Below are 17,761 nucleotides of genomic sequence, written 5' to 3'. Positions count from 1 at the left end.
GGTCTTGTTCACATCCACTGGCTTGGGCACCTTTGGGTTTTTAAATTTATCCTTAATTCAATTTTTAAGATTAAACTTGAGCACCATTAAATAAAATTCTATTGCGTCTTATAATTAAAATAAAATTTTTATTAAAAAAAATAAACCCAATTAATTTAATAAAATAAGCCCAAATTTATTTTCAAAAGTTCTTGAACCAAATAAATGTTATTATTAATCTTACCAAATTTCTATTTATATGACCTAGTTTTAAAATCCCAAAATGGGCTTAGGACCAATATAAATGAATTTAGACAAATAATTACTTTTGAGCTTATCAAATTTCTAATTATATTATCTAATTGATAATAAAAAAATGGACTTGGATCCAATATAAATAAATTTGAACTTTTCAACCTCAAAATCTGAATCCTTTAGCTGAACTATAAATAAATTTGAAACATGGTGAAATTAGGCCACCCCTCTTGTTCCAAATTTATAAAATTAATATAAAGAAATTTCTAATCATGAATTGAGACAATCATTAATATGTTCAATAAATATATTTATTCACATAAGAAAATAATGTATAAAATTAGTGCCACTCATATAATACATATAATTCAATCACACAACAATTTTATATATTAATATGAGATCGTTCTGATACCAATTGTTAGTTGAAAATCATTTTACAGTGGAAATATTTAGATCACAATTCTCATACAACATATAAAATTACCATAATCTAAAAATTGTACCTTTACTTCTCATAGAAGTAATACAGGCTCCCAAATCACAGTCTGTCACCACCAATCTTATTAAATCACGATCTATCACCCACGATATTTTAGGTTATAACTCAAGTTCGATATACACTTGACGTGTGTGTGCCTTTATCACTACTGAAAGCAACTAGCAGTAGAAAACATTTTTCTCTCAAAGCAAGAGAGAAAAGTTTCTTTCGACATTTAGTATATTGTGGCTCATCTGTTCTTTTGTGAAAAGAACAAACTTTTTTCTTCACATCTCTTTTTGGTGGAAATTCTAGCTCCCTATTTATCTATTTTTTAATTCTATTAAATAAAAAATATTTAATTTAAATTAAAAGATAAGATAAAAATCAAAAGCAGAGTTTTATTATTATAGGGGCCTACCTTGTAAAATAACACAAGGCCCCTTATACACAAGTATATTAAACAAAGTCTTCCACTAAATAATATCTTGCTTATCAATCCAATAGTGGTGCAGTCAATTAAATGAGCTAACCTAGGAATCATATAGGTACATACAATAGTAGCTATAATAATTAGGCTTGTAATTAAATTGGCTCGTTCTTTTAATCCAAATCTACTCCACTAAAATATTGAAGCTAACCTCTATAATTGTACGCTATTTGGGATAGTGTTCTCGAATAATAATTCGACCCATGCCATATTAGTTTTTTTACTGAATAATCATTTGTACCACATCATTAATTAAATTGATATCTCAATTATCCAATCAATTTAATTAAATTTTGTTCCTCGGCACTTATTGATTTTCTTTAATGATCATTTTCAACATACCAATTATATTGACAAATTCTAGTCAAAGAATTCTATCATCAAGTACAAAAAATCAGTCAAGAGATGTGTTGTACAAATTCTATATTATTAATTTATAATCTCACTACTCATAATTGCTTCCACCAATATACTGGTTAATCTTAACTACAGTGCATATCATACCCAACGGTAACTCAATTGAAATGACAATCACAAATATGAAATTATAATTAACTCAAGATTGAGAGTGCAATAACATCAATGCCTATGAAGTTTAATAAGTTTGACAGTCATTTTAAAGTTAATTAAATCTCATATGTGATCCAGTTCAATATAGTCAAACTACATCAGTAAATTCATACATGATTAAGACAAACCATTCAATGAATTCACTATGATCTAAACATATATAAATATAGCACCGAACTTTACTTATCAACTACGAACTCAATTTATTTCAAAAATGGGTATTTACAACAGTTGGAAAATAAGATGGAAGCAAAGTTGCCAGATGTGGTTTGAAAGCTTCTTCACACATTAGGTCTAGAGTTAAATGGTTCAAGCAAAACTAGAGTGCTATGTCAAATATGTTTTTTCTTAGTGGGTTTGGTTGGAATGCTAATAACATGTGAAAATGACGTTTTTTATGGGCATGTTAAGGTAAAGTTTTTAATTGTATGATGTTACTTTTATTGCTCAACTTGAATTTGTGTTACTAAGACATTATTATTATTATTATTATTATTATTATTATTATTATTATTATTATTATTATTATTATTATTATTAACAGAGGCAATTGATTTATTTAACAAACTATTTCTTCATTATCACAATTTGTCTGATATTTATGGTTGGGATCGAGCAAATCGAGCTAATGCTAGCAATGCAGATGATGATGATGATGAGATACTATAAGGTGATAATATTAGTGTGAATTTAGAAAATGAGTAAGTTTATGAGCCTATAAGGTGATAATATTAGTGTGAATTTAGAAAATGAATTTGTTAATGTTATGTCAAATACTCCAATTTCGAATGCTATTCTTTAGCAAATAGATTTTACTCCAAGTAATTCAACAAACAAGCTTAGGAAAAGAGAAACAAAAGACAAAATGTTTGACCAAATGTGCTCAATTAATGAGAGAATGACTGAGACAATCGTTGCATTAGTACCTAGTGTCACGGCCCGGCTTTGTCCCACGCTGTGCCGTGCGGCCTTAGGTGCCAAATTCGCACTCTCTTGGCCCTAAGTCAACCTTACACTCAAATCTGTTGCTGGATTCAAAAAATAGAATGAGTATTCACTCTAACTCACAAAAGATGGAAGGAAAGAACTTGTATTATTCAAAGAAATGCTTACAAAGCTATGTGTGCTGGAAATTGTATATTGCTTGTGTGTGTTGGCCAAATGAGGCCTCCTCCTATATATAGAGTATAAGAGAGTGGGTTAATGCTCAACTACCACCTACCACCTGCCACCTACTCATAATAAATACATTAAATATCTACACATTACTTGCGTCTCCATGGCTCTATAATCCTCCATGGGCCAGGCTATGCAAGCAGGCTTGGGCCATGACATTCTCCCCCACCTAATCCGGAGACGTCCTCGTCGACTCGCTATAGAAGGCCTTGATCTTGTCTTGGAATTGTTACAAATTATTTGCGGGCTCCCAACTTACTTCACTCTCGGGTAGTCCCTTCCACTTGACGAAGTATTCTTGGCATGGCGAAAAACTCTTCTTTCGAACCACTCGGTCAGCTAAGATGGTCTCTACTTCTTTGTCATACACCCTTGTGTTGCCGAGTGGAGGGCGCTTGGATTTTCCCATGTTCGAATCTTTCGTATCTCCATGGTTTAGCTTCAAACAACTCAAGTGGAAGGCTGGATAGAGTTTTAGCCAAGAGGGCAACTCTAGCTTGTACGACACATTGCCGACCCTCTTGATGATAGGAAATGGCCCCTCATATTTCCAAATGAGGCCGTTGTGCAGCGAACGTGAAGACTTGTGCTGGGATGGAAGGATCTTGACTAGCACCATGTCCCCAACATTGAACTCTAAGTGTCTACGCTTGTTATCCGCCCATTTCTTCATCTGTCGAGGTGCGCCCGTGCTATGTTCGCTTGCTTATGCCACGACTTGGCCACCTTATAGGCCGCAGGACACCTCCCGGTATAGCTCATGATGAGCGTGTGTGGCGTAAGCGGCTGTTGTCCCATGATCACCTTGAAAGGGCTCCTCGATGTAGCCTCGCTCCGCTGCAAGTTGTTGGAAAATTAGACCACGTCCAGTAACTTTGCCCAATCATGCTAGTTCGCACTCACGAAATGCCACAAGTACAACTCCAACAAGGCATTCACTCTCTTCGTTTGCCCGTTGGTTTGTGGATAGAAGCTCGTAGAGAAGTATAGCACCAACCCCATTAGCTTGAACAACTCAGTCCAAAATCTCCCCGTAAACCGGCTGTCACGGTCACTAATGATGGATTTCGGAAGTCCCCAATACTTCACCATGTGCCTAAAGAAAAGCTTAGTCGTGTCCTCCGCGTTGCACTCCTTCGAGGCTAGAATGAAAGTGGCATACTTAAAGAAGCGATCCACCACTACAACAATAGTCAGAAACCCCTCCGATTTCAGAAGACAAGTGATGAAATCCATCAATATGCTTTCCCACGGTCGATCCGGAGTGGGCAGTGGCTCAAGCAACCCTACGGGAAATTGTTGCTCTACTGTGTCCTATTGGCATACTAAGCATGTTCGCACGAACTGCTCTACCTCATCTCGCATCTGAGGCTAATAGTATATCGACTCAAGCAACGCATGTGTCCGCCTTTGTCCCTGGTGTCCAGCCCACTTGGTATCATGACACTCCTTAATCAAGTTCCGCCGCAAGTTTTCCCACTTCAAAACAAAGATACGCCATCCCTTGGTGTATAAAAGGCCATCCTCGACCCAAAACCTCATTGATTTCGCTCGTTGCATGAGAGAACCCAGCTGTTTGGCCAATGGATCATGCTCCGTTCCCTCCTTGATGAGTGTGAGAAACTCCCCTTGTATCCAGCTCATGGCAGCAAGATTGGCTTTCGACTCAAGGCATCCGCTACCAAATTAGCCCTTCCCAGCTTATACTCCAGCACATAATCGAATTCAGCCAAGAAATTTTGCCATCTCACTTGCTTCGAACTCAGCTTCTTTTGGCTTTGGAAGTAACTAGTGGCCACGTTATCCGTCTTCACCACGAACTTGGACCCAAGCAAGTAGTGCCTCCATGTGCGCAAACAGTGCACTACCGTAGTCTTTTCCTTCTCTTGTACCGTATATCGCCACTTCATATCATTGAGTTTTCCGCTCTCGAAGGCTATTGAATGTTCAGCCTACATCAACACACCTCTAACAAAAAAATCAGAAGCATCAGTGTGTACCTCGAATGGTAAGTCATGGTTCGGCAGTACTAGTACCAGCTCTTCCGTCACGGCCTTCTTGAGGGCATCTAAGGCTTACTGGCTCTTTTCTGTCCATTCCCACTTGATAGTCTTCTTGAGCAAATCGGTGAGTGGTGCGGCAATGGCGGAATAACCCCTAATGAACCTCCGATAATAGTTGGCAACTCGATCACCTTTGTGGGCAGCTCTCATTCGGCAGTGGCTCGGACCTTGGTTTGTCCATGAGCAGCGTCTCATCTCAGATTTTATGGCTAAGAAAATCCACCTCTGGTTTTGCGAACGAACACTTGTCCCACTTCACATACAGCTCATTGTCCCGCAACACCCCGAACACGACCTGCAAGTGCTCAGCATGTTCCGCCAAGGTGTTGCTATAGACCACGATGTCATCGAGATATACCACCACAAACTGATCAAGTTATGGCTGGAATATGCAGTTCATGAGCGTGTAAAATGTGGTCGGAGCGTTGGTGAGGCCGAAAGGCATTACCTTGAACTTGTACACCCCATATCTAGTCACACAAGCGGTCTTCGGCTCATCTCCCTCCCCAATTCGCACTTGGTAGTATCCCGACCTAAGCTCAAGCTAGGAGAAGTACTTGGCGCGTCCAAGTTGATCGAATAAGTCCGCAATCAGTGGGATGAGATATTTGTTCTTTATGGTCACCTTGTTGAGGGCACGGTAGTCGATGCATAGTTGAAGTGAGCCATCATGCTTCCGTTGGAATAGCACCGGTGCCCCATATGGTGCCTTCGAGGGCTGGATATATCCTACGTCCAGCAGCTCCTTAAGTTGCCTCCACAACTCCTCCAACTCCAGTGGAGACATTCGATAGGGTGCTCGTGCATGCGGCTTGGCACCCGGCTCCAGATCAATCTTGTGGTCCACTTTCGTTCGTGGCGGTAACTGTTTTGGCAACTCGGGTAGCATCATGTCTCTATACGTCTCAAGGACTTGGCCTACCGCCTCCAATATGGGCACCATGGCCATAACATCCTATCTGTCACCGGCCTCATAAATGGTGGCGAGAAATGTCTCCTCATGCCGCTTGTAACCCTTGCTAATTTGCATTACGGAAAGTTGGGCCGGTGGTATGGCCTTGCTCACGGTCGGGACCATGCATGGGGCTCCCTCCAGGATACACATTGAGTTGTACTTCGGAAGTGGCATCGCATTAAACTATCACAAAAATTCCATGCCCAAAACAAGTGTAAAATCATCCAAAGGTACAACGGAGAAATTGGCCTTAAATCGCCAAGGGCCTAGGTGTAGCTCCACATCTCGCGCTACTCCGCTAAGTAGTTTAGCCTCTGAATTCACCATCTTGAGCCAGCCATTCGATTTCTCAACCTTGAGTTCAAGCCGCTTGGCCTCATCCACCTTGATGAAGTGTGGGACGCTTCCGTGTCGATCAAGGCTTGGGCTCGCTTTCTGTTGATTGTGTCCTCGATGTGCATGAGCGACTTGTCCTGCACTTTGGCTAGAATTGGCTTGGCATTCAGTGCATTGAAGAGTTGCAGACATTCCATGTTGGCGGCGTTAGCTGCTGGTGCCTCCGGTTGTTGCTCCCCGGTCTCGCTAAACATGGCGTTGAAAGCCTTTTTCTTTGGGCAGTCCCACACCCAATGGTCTCCATCGTAAAGAAAGCAATTGTGCTTGCGTTTGGTCTCTTTCTTGCCATCCTTCAGACCATCCCTCGGGCCATTCTTCTTTCATGGCTTATCATTGCTATCATAGTGTTGCGGCTTATCTCCCTCCGTGATGCGTAAATTAGCAAGTGTCCTAGTCGGCACAAGTAATATAATGAAGAGTAGAGTATCATCCCACAGAGATTGTATATCCTATTAGCTACCGAAATTATTCTAACCCTAATTTATTTGAACAATCGAATAATCAAATTTAGATTTAAATTAAATTAAATAAAATAACAAAAAATTAAATAAAGATGCAGACAGTAATAGAAATCACCAAGAGATTAAAATACTAGGACATCCGATTTCACCATAACCAATCTAATTTAATCCTCCATCTATACTATTAAAGTTTATTACCCATGTTGACATTGAATTTCCCTAATCTATTCAATATCCTCTATCGAGTAATATCAAAAATATCTCCATATATCAACCCACTATATCTCTATGTGAATTTAAATATGCAAAGATTCATTGAGCTCTATGGAAATTCTTAGATAAAATTGCACGAATCACGTTGGCACATCTCTGTCTTTCGTTCAATTCATGGCATCCATTACACAGAGCAAAAATACATAAATCTCCTCTCAGTCTCATTATGTATCCTCAAATCATTTAAATATTGGCCAGATATTTAAAAGCAATAAACACAATAATGAACACTCAACTATGGAATAATAAATTAAAAATAACTCAGATTTATGGAATTAAATCTTTATAGTTAGGCTACATCGTAGCCCTAGTAAAATAAATCAGTTCATGGGAATATAAAGAGAATCCATTAATTTAATTGGGAACATTCAAGTAAGATAATAGAGAAGAGTGAAAGAAAAACTCAAGAAGTTGTCTCTCTCCAATCTCTGCAATTGACTTCTCCAAATTGTTGCTCCCATATTTGCAGCGGTGGCTTCTCTTCTTCTTTTATTTTTTTCTTGCTCTTGGTTTTCTCTCCCATTTCTGCAATTTGTGCGGCTGCCTCCTTTTATTCGATCCTTAACTTCTTAAATTGTGCGGCTTCTGAATCCTTAAATCAAAAAGATTTAAAATGAAACAAACCTAGCACACTTTCTAAGCCCATGCACGCTTAACTTGTAAAATTTAATTGGCCAATTTGCAAAGTCAAAGCCCATCACGTGAATCATTCAAATTGCCATTTGCCAATTAATTCTTTAATGCTCCCCACGTGCTTGCCATATTTGTCAACCAAAAATTCAAAGCTTCCTGATTTGGCTTTTTATTTCTTTCCCTTTTGCTTCCATATTATTTCCATTATACTCCAATTTGTTTCCTCTTTAAGCTTATTTTCTCATGAATATTCCCAATATTCATACAATGACAAAATATAAAAATTAAGATAAAAATTAATATAATAAAATATAATTTAACATAAAATTAAGTTATGGAAGCATTAAAATAATAGATAAATTATGAGCACATCACTTCGCTCCCCCACCTCTGTCATGTTTGGGCTTATCATCCTTCTTCGGCTTGGACGACACCCTTCTAGAATTCCACAAGCGTGTCTGCCTCAATGAGGGTTGTGGTGATGTCATTCACTTGGCGCTGTTGTAACTCATGTTGTGCCCACGACTGAAGTCCCTCCATGAAGTTGAACAACAAATCATCCGTGTTCATGTTGTCGATTTGGAGCACGAGCTTTGAAAAATCATCGACATACTTTGAGATGGACCCCATGTGCTTCAGCTCTCTTATCTTGTTGCGAGCCTTATACGCCATATTCCCCGGATAGAATTGCTTCTTGAGCTCGCACTTCAGCAACTCCCATGTGTTGATGATGCACATCCCACACACAATCTCTGCATGCTTCCGCTGCCACCAAGCGGTCATGTGATCCTCAAGGTACCCGATCACAATGTCCACCTTCTTCTGGTCACCCTAGACATTGGTGGCCTCAAAATACCTTTCCATGGACCACAGGAAGTTCTCGATCTCCTGGGCATCCAGCTTGCCCCCGTACCTCATTTGCCTCGGAACCTTAACCCTCATTGGAGGTGCGGCATTGGTGTTGAGCACCCCGTTGACCATCGCCTTCTTGCAAAGTGCCCAATCGCTTTTAGTCTCCTCAAGGCCCTCGTGAAGCTCCTCCACTTGAGCCCTTAGTGCCTCAATAGAGTTCATGACCATCACTTGGAACTCTTCAAGGCTTTGGCGTTGCACCACCACGTCTTGGCTTAGGTCGCCCATCTGTTCCCTAAGATCATCCACCTCATCCATCTTCTGCTTAAAGATCTCGAGGTGCTCCTTAATCTTGGCAATGGCAATCTCTCCACGGACAACCCCATTCTCCATAGCGTTGAACAAGTCCACCAACTTCTCCTTGTTGTTCTTCCCCTTCTTCGCATTGGGGTTAGGCTCCCTCCCCTTTTGGTCATCATGAGTGAGCTCTAACATCCTTCCTTTCGAACAACGCAACTACCCACGAGTGTTGACGGCTCTAATACCAACTGTCACGGCCCAATTTTATCTCATGCTGTGTCGTGCAGCCTTAGGCGCCAAATTCACACTCTCTTGGCCCTAAGTCAGCCTTACACTCAAATCCGTTACTGGATTCGAAAACCAGAATGAGTATTCACTCTAACTCACAAAAGATGGGAGGAAAGAACTTGTATTATTTGAAGAAATGCTTACAAAGCTATGTGTGCTGGAAATTGTATATTGCTGTGTGTGTTGGCCAAATGAGGCCTTCTCCTATATATAGAGTACAAGAGAGTGGGTTAATGCTCGACTATCACCTACCACCTACTAATAATAAATACATAAAATATCTACACATTGCATGAGTCTCCATGGCTCTAGAATCCTCCATGGGCCAGGCCATGCAAGGAGGCTTGGGCCATGACACTAGGCTAGATGTTTTGATTAATGTGCTTTCTACTTCTAGTAAGAATATAGCTAATTTATAAGCTAAGTTATACGAAAAAAAAAGAGCAAAATCTTGGCTGATGAAGAAATATATGATGAGACTAGTATATTGGCCATGAAACAAGATTTATTACGTGTGTTCTTTACTTTACCTAATCACCTTAATAAAGGATATGTCATTCAAATGTTTCGTCATGGAATGTGGTTCGATATCAATTATAATGTTAAAACTTTTGTACTTGTGCTGCTATATTGGGATTTTGAATTTATATATATACTAGGTGACTTATTCAACTAGAGATATTTGAACTTCTATTCTATATGTGTTGTGTAAGGATTTTTAATTTTATATTTGTATTTTGTATTATTAGAACTTATGTTATATTGAAAATCATTTTGAATTTATATATGTATTTTATGTTTGCTTATTATTTTTGCTAATTTATTAGCTTATTTTTAGCTAAAAATAGAATGTAAATGGTTGGCTAGTTGTGTCAGCTATTCAAGTTCTATCATTTTGCATTTTGTCCCTATAGAACTTATAAAAGTGCTTGAATGTTTTGTAACATTTACAAATAGGCCCTTCATTATTTATTTATTTATTGATCATTATTATTATTATTATTATTTAATAATAATAATAATAAAATTTATTAATATTATTATTAAAATGTTATTGTTGTTGTTGTTGTTGTTGTTTTCGTTATGATAGATATTGATAATATTAAGGACTATAATTATTAAAGGGCATTTTAGTAATTTAAAATAGTTAATTTTGATTCCAAAATAAAGTAAAAACATTAATAAAAATGCAGCCCATTTTGATTTTGATGCCTCCAACTCAAATAAATAATTTATTCTGATTATTGATTAGTAAATGCACCATTAAAATTTTAGTGACAAAAGGATAATGGAGTACTAGGAAAAATAGGAGTACTAGGAAAAAAGTATGAGTAAGTTATCAAATAGAATGTAAATAGAGGGAGTAGCTATTTTCCCATTACTAGTGTTCAAAGAGACAGAGACGACCAAGCTATGACCTAGAAGTTGGTTGGACCCTTGAAATCTTGTTTATTGAAGCTCAATTTATGTTCAAAAAGTTTTTTTTTCAAACCCCTTTTTCTACCAAAACCTACTTTAATTCCCAAAATATCCTTTTCTATTTTTTTAATTTTTTTATTCAGAAAGAAAAACAATTTAGTTTCTTCCAAATAGCTCTAATTACAAATATTCTTTTTATAAATTTTTGAATTATTAAATCATACATATTTTACTGAAAAAAAAAAATCAAATACATGTACGAATTAAGTAGAATTACAATGGACTCAAATAACCATTATTTTTTTTAAATTAAAAATAAGTTTAGAAAGTTTTGTAATTAAAATTAAGTTTACAAAACTTATTATTAGAAAGTTTAGTAAATTAAAGTGGACTCAAATAGCTATTATTTATTTTTTAAATTAAAAATAAAATTTGTAAATTTCTCAAGAAAAGTTGTTTGTGAGGAAATAAAAATTGTAAAAGACTTTGATGTAGTTGTATGGTGTAAAGAGTTGAAAAGAGAAATATAATAGTGTAACTAGATTTATTTTGTCCTTTAATGTAATTACAATAGGAGAGGAGTTTTAAAAGGATTATAGAAGGCTACCAATAGTTCAACTCAAGTTTTATTTTGTCCAAGCCCAAATTATATTTTTGTAATAGGCATAAATTACCAATAAATTTTTCAATATAGTTCAGCCCAAACTCACCATTTTTGGCATCTTGTTAACAACCAATCAGTTCTATCCCTATCCGTTCATCCTTCTCAAATCTCAATTTGCTCTCTTTTATATAACCGGGACCAAGAGCTTATGGTTTACTACTTCTTTTAACAGGGAATGAGAATGATTCCTATCAATCCAGTTTCTTAATCGGGTATTTAGGAGAGAAAGGAACTACTAAACCAAGTAAACCGGCCTCAACGAGTCCCTCAGGACTACAAAATGTTGGGGCACGTTCACCTTTTCATCTAAGGTGGATACGAGAATGATTCCTGTCCGTTATTGATAATGTTTACTCACTCAAAATATTAAGAAATGAGTATGGATTTAAAGTGGGATTTAAAGTGGGGTTCATGAGTTTGAGAATGAGAAATAGGAATTTCATTCCCATAGAAGAGGTGGGAATTAAAACAGGAAAATAGAAATGAGGAATAAAATTGATATTTTTATTCTTAAACAAAATTTAAAAATTTAAAAAAAAATTCTTTTTTTTACTCCAGTTTAAGTAGTAAATTATCACCATCAGCATCATCATAATATTTATAATCAAAATAATAGGAATAGAGTAATAATAATTTTCATTATTTTATCATATAATCATAATAATAATAATAATGGTAGTAATATTTATTTTTTATTTTGATAGTGAATAAATAAATAATTGTAATTAAGGGCAATCTATGAACTTATAGAAATCCATTCCAATTATAAGATAAAGGAAATAGATCAATGGAATACAACTCTTTATAAATCCAATTCTTACATCTTAAGTAAATAACTTATTTTGATTCTTATACCCCATTCGAATTCTGATCCATTCATATTCCTTCCATTCCAATACCGAAGAAATAAACGCATCGTAAAAGTCTTTAAAACTAGAGTTTCTATATTAAAAAAATGTTTTTATGTTTGTATTAGTTTTTATTTCCTGTAGTAATTATTTTTTAAAAATTTGTTAACACATTTTTTTTAACAAAAATTGTACTAAGCCGCCAGGCCAAATTCTGGCTCCGCCACTTACTTGTTTGGATTACACATTTTTGAAATTTAACTCTGATAAGTTGTCATGGCTGCATGAAGTCATGTAAATCCATTCATCTCAAATATTTATTTGTTTGTTTATAATTGGTTATCCAAGTCAAAAGAAAATCCACATACAGGATTTTTTGTTCCCTAATGTTCTACAGTCAAAATGCTATAAAATTCAAAACTAGTAGGTTAAAAGAATCGGGGCTCTATATTGCCCCAGATTTAGACTAAATGAAAGAAAAATAAATGTACATGCACGTGGGTTGTGACTTGTGAATAACAACAGTTGAAAGCTTTTATGGAAACACTTTCTTGGTATACATATATAATTTCTAGCAAGTGGAATTTGAATTCCAACTAATGATTGTTGACACTTTTTGTTTTTTCAAATTTCTTCACACGAAAGATAAAATAAAAGAAAGCAAATGGTAGAAAATTTTTATGTGATATAGACATAGAGTTGTGATGCCTCACCAACCGTCATTATCCTAAGTAATTTTGATACATATATGTGTGCATTTATGGATTAAGGGATGCTATAACGAGGAGATTCATAAGCATCATTTCAAGTTGGAAGAACTTGGTAGGTTTAGATTATTTAGTTGAAATAATTAGTTGGCGGTTGGATTGGATATTCTAAAAGTGATTGTTGTCAACATAATAATATGAAAAAGAATTATGACTACGAAAAATGTAGATATTACAAATCCTTACAAAATAGACTAAAATGAAATTGTAGGTTAAAATTCTTTGAAAATATGATTATCTTTGATGAACTTGTAAAATTGCATGACGATTCATGGGGTATACCGAAATATAAATTTGGCTTGTAATCTGATTGTGACTTCTTCTCTTCTTTTCTTTTGATAAAATATAGGCATTTATTAAAAAAAAATTAACTTTAGTCGTACAAGAGATTTAATTACAAGATTTTATTTAAATTTCAAGTAGAAAAGAAACTGACCTAAGTAACCAAGGCCAAAAATATGAAAACAAAAATGATGGCTGTCTAATAGCGGGAATTTAAAAATACCAAAAACAAATAATAATAATAAAATGTCATGCTAAATGGATAAACATAGGTTGAAATTTGGAGACGCAAAAGAAGAGACGTGATTGAAATTAATTCTTGACGTGCAATTACAAACTCAAAAAAATCCAACACAGCGCCATGTGTTGCCGATGTGGAGTGGGTCCCAACTATTCCCTTCCATGTCTGTTGGCTTTGCCTCTAATTTTCATCATTCAACAAACTAAACGAATAAACAAACAAGGCGACGATGACACATCTTTTTTAGTTGTGACTTATTATCCTGATTATGTGTAGCCTGTACGATACGATATTTTAAAATTATCTTAATCAGATTTTTTTGGTATTTATTTTGAAAACCTCATTTTCCGTTAGGTATGTAAATAATCACCAAAAAGAATACACTATTTATGCGCAAATAATCACAAAAAATATAAAACTATGGAGCATTTTTACAAACAAATTGATTACCCAAAACCTCTAGTAATTTAAACTAAACTAGTTCATTACCTTATTAAAATATGACATATACTCTTTAACAGTGTGTGTATGTGTGTGTATATATATATATATATATTTTTTTTTTTTTTCTTTCACAGCTTTGATGTAAGATAGGGTATTACAAATTAATCATGGATATGAGTGATGAAAAAGATTTCTAGAAAGGACAAAATCGCCATTCTGTTAAATGCATAAATACAATTACACTTTTCTTTTATTTTCATTTTTCAATTCAACTTCACTTTTTTCAAAAGATCCCAAAATCGAACCCTTTTCAAACACCACATGCACCCCAAAAGAGAAAAAAGATATTTCAACTTGCCATCTATGGTTTCGCAATAGATGGCCAGCATCAATGATTCATCATCATGTATGTCATGTCATGCCTTTCATGCCATGGAATGTCATTAACAAAAACATACATGCCAACTTTCGCAAGTCATACTCGGAGCTGAGTCAGAAATTGGGACCTATATTTATGACAATTGACTCTGCTCCCTCTTTCCTTCAAAATTGTTTTCAATATGGTTGCTGACAAATTCCATTTCGATTTTTGTTTCATTATTATTTTTAACTATATTTATTGCCAAACTTAGATTAGAAGGCAGAGTTTTTTAAACTGTGACTTGCAATACGACAGTATCACCTTTTAGGAAAGCTTGATACCAAAATCGAAGTTTAACTTTGATTCAACAAATGTTATAAAAGCACGTAAATCATGCATTTTGAATGATGGGTTCTTAAATCTTGTCTTATTGAATGGGAGTTCGAAGTAAATTACCATCATAATCTTAATTTTTATTGAGATTAATTTTAAGCAAATCCATCTCTATAATAGGAGGAAACGACATTAACAAGGGGAGTAGATTTTGATGTAACATTTTGTGCTAGCTAATTCATTCGTGACAATCAAATCAAAAACAAGAAAAAGGAAAACAATTTGTTTAGATTAAAAAAAATAGTTATGTTTACATTAGAGAAGAATATGTTAAACAAAATAAAAATTGTTTATACGTAGATTTTAATTAAAAATAAAAATTAACCATTCTAAATGTAAAGATTTGATAATGTATTAGTAGTTGAGTTGAGGTTTGTAGCATCATTAGTCTATAACCAAAAATTCTTAGTTTTTCTCCTTCTGAAATTAATATATATCACTTGCCCCCTACTTCATAATAGCAAATAATTCTCTAACATAAAAAATTTATAGGAAAAGAAGGGTAAATAGATAATTTTATTGATAATTTATCTTGAAAATATAGAATATATACTTATTATAAGAAAAGATGTTTAATAAGAAATTATATTAGTATTAATTTTTTATCCCGAAAATTACATTTCTTATTTTTAGTATTATTTTTTAAAATTTTTTATATAATTTATTTAATTAATAATAAATATGAATAATAATATATTTAAAGATAAAATAATACTATATAATTATTGTGCCACAAGAGTCGTTGGTTATTATAAAAATAATAAAAAATAAATAGTGTATATTGATTTTAGTAAAAAAAAAACAAAAACTAGCTATTTGCGTCTTTAATATTAAGATCACGAGATGTAGTTAGAAGGGAGAGTGACATTCAACTTGCAGCTTAATGAATTATTTCTCGCTAACTGTTTTCTAAAATTAGGAAGAAAAAAATCAATATCATTGAATTAATGCTTAGGGAATATTCAATGGTACCATTAATTTGCTCCTACCTTGAGCATGTGCATATATGTATGGACCACTTGCTTAGACTCGAGGAACAACTACTAAATAACTCCAAATTAACACGATAATGATGTCAAAACTGATCTTTGAGACCTACCGATTTTATTGATTAATGAAATCAATAATTCAACGAACTCTTTGCAGTGCATCCAATCCCGAAGAAGAGTAATATTTGATTTCATTTGACATCAAAGAAACATTATATTAACATTAATTATTGTGACCCGTGGCATAAGAATATGCATACACAATTAAATTAAAAATTAATCAAATCATATGATTTCTCGATCATTTGTTTTATTGTGGATTGAATAATCACAGCATAGAGCAAAATGATCGTGTGTCGATTGAACTAAAACTATTTTAAGGAGAGAGCATAATATGGGGATTAATTATTTAATTACTGGAGTTTAAATTGGATTAAGCCATGATTAGCATTTAAATAATTACCTAAAACTACATGTTTCTGTTAATACTGTTAATGTCAGAATTGTGGTGATTCTGGGATGTGTATCATCACTCATTAATTAATTATTGAGCACTAGAGAAAAATATTGAATTGAGTTATGAATCTAGGAAGTATCCAAAGAGTTAAAATCTTGATGACGTTTAGATAATTTGTCACTTAATTTTAGATAAAAATTAAAAATTCATTCTTAAAAGTTTAAAGTATGTGATACATAATTTAAACTAATCCATAGATAGTGATTTTATGGTTTAAACTATTTATACGAAAGTTTTTTAATGGTGCGGTTGGTCGTTAATGCATTTTGCGCCCTTAATCACCAAATTCAACTAAGAGATATAGTATTTAGCGGCTAAAATTTTGCATTCCCATCATCAAAATCTTTTAAATAATAATAATTTAAACTTTAAAAATAGAGATGCATGCGTAATTGCTGATAGAGAGATTGAGAATGTGTAGTTGTATTTCAAAATTTCCCTCATTGTATTTTGATTTTTGTAATTTATTTATTTATTTATCTTTCTTTTTAATGAAATCCAAATCAATTTTCTAACCTTGTACTCCTGTTAGGATTTGAATTTAAAACAGCCAACAAAAAAAAAACATTTACTTAAAAATTACTCAGTCAAACCCAATAAATTATGTTCATAATTATAAACACATAAGTAGGGGGATAATTCTCTTAGGATTCGGAATTCGCAAGCTATTAAAAGTTAACTATGCTAGCAATTTGTAAGGCAACTACCACTCCTGTTAAGAAGTTGCATGGATTTTATTTTTTTTGTTTTGTTTTGTTTTTTTATTTATTTTAACAGGAGAAACTACTGTCTCAAATACGAATCATCAACTCTAAAATATAGGCTTTAGCTATGAAGCATACATTTTAATAAATTAAGAAGAAAGCTTCCAAAATTAGTTGGAAAATCAAGATGGGCGTCGTCACATTTCCATTATGAAATTAAAATAGCTTAAAAAATTTAATAATATATTAAAAAAATACAGCACTGGTATAATCATCAAACAATAATTAAATTATAATTAAATAAGAAGTGAAGAAGAACAATGGTTAAGGTGGAAGCTTGTCCTTGCTAGCTAGCTTGTATTCTTACAAACCTAATTAATCGTTAGGTCACACGCACCAATGAGCCATGCGCGATACTTAAGTGCATATTAATAAGTGGACAATATATCTAGAAAAATTTTGTCAATTATTTTTATTTTATTTATGGTTTTTGTCGTGACAAATAGAACACGTGAGCTAAGTATCTAGAACTAGTGAGGTGGGTCTTTGCTAATCACCATATCATCAAAAGCACTGGCGGAGCCAGTATAAGATCAGCTGGGTACGGCCCCACTTCACTTTGAAAAATTTTGAAAAATAATTTTAAATCAATTCATAATTACTTTGAATAAAAAAATATTAAAATTATCTAGATAATTTGAAGAGTTTCAAATTTAATCTTCGTTAAAAAAAATTAAATTTATTGGTTATTTTGATTCAATAAATATAAATTAACCATACCAAAATAAAGACAGAAGAAATTTAACAAAACAAGATAATAACTAAAAATATGAAACTATAAAATAAAAAAAAAATCTCTATTCTTCTTTCTCTGGTTATCTTCTTCTTCTTCTTCTTCTTCTTCTTCTTCTTCTTCTTCTTCTTACTCTTCTTAGTTGTATGCATAAAGATATTGTAGAT

At 34.0% G+C, this 17,761-nt stretch overlaps 1 long non-coding RNA gene across 1 annotated transcript; it reads right to left on the bottom strand.

Moving 5' to 3' along the window:
- Positions 1–2,851: 2,851 nt before the first annotated feature.
- Positions 2,852–9,502, bottom strand: LOC127902951 (uncharacterized). The gene is made up of 2 exons (XR_008055610.1): positions 9,428–9,502; positions 2,852–3,000 (listed from the first exon to the last, which is right to left on the bottom strand). It is a non-coding gene; the product is annotated as an uncharacterized LOC127902951 (long non-coding RNA).
- Between the last annotated feature and the right edge of the window lie 8,259 nt (positions 9,503–17,761).

Source organism: Citrus sinensis, chromosome 6 (genome assembly GCF_022201045.2).
Source record: "Citrus sinensis cultivar Valencia sweet orange chromosome 6, DVS_A1.0, whole genome shotgun sequence".
NCBI lineage: Eukaryota > Viridiplantae > Streptophyta > Magnoliopsida > Sapindales > Rutaceae > Citrus > Citrus sinensis.
This window is presented reverse-complemented; position numbering and strand designations above follow the sequence as displayed.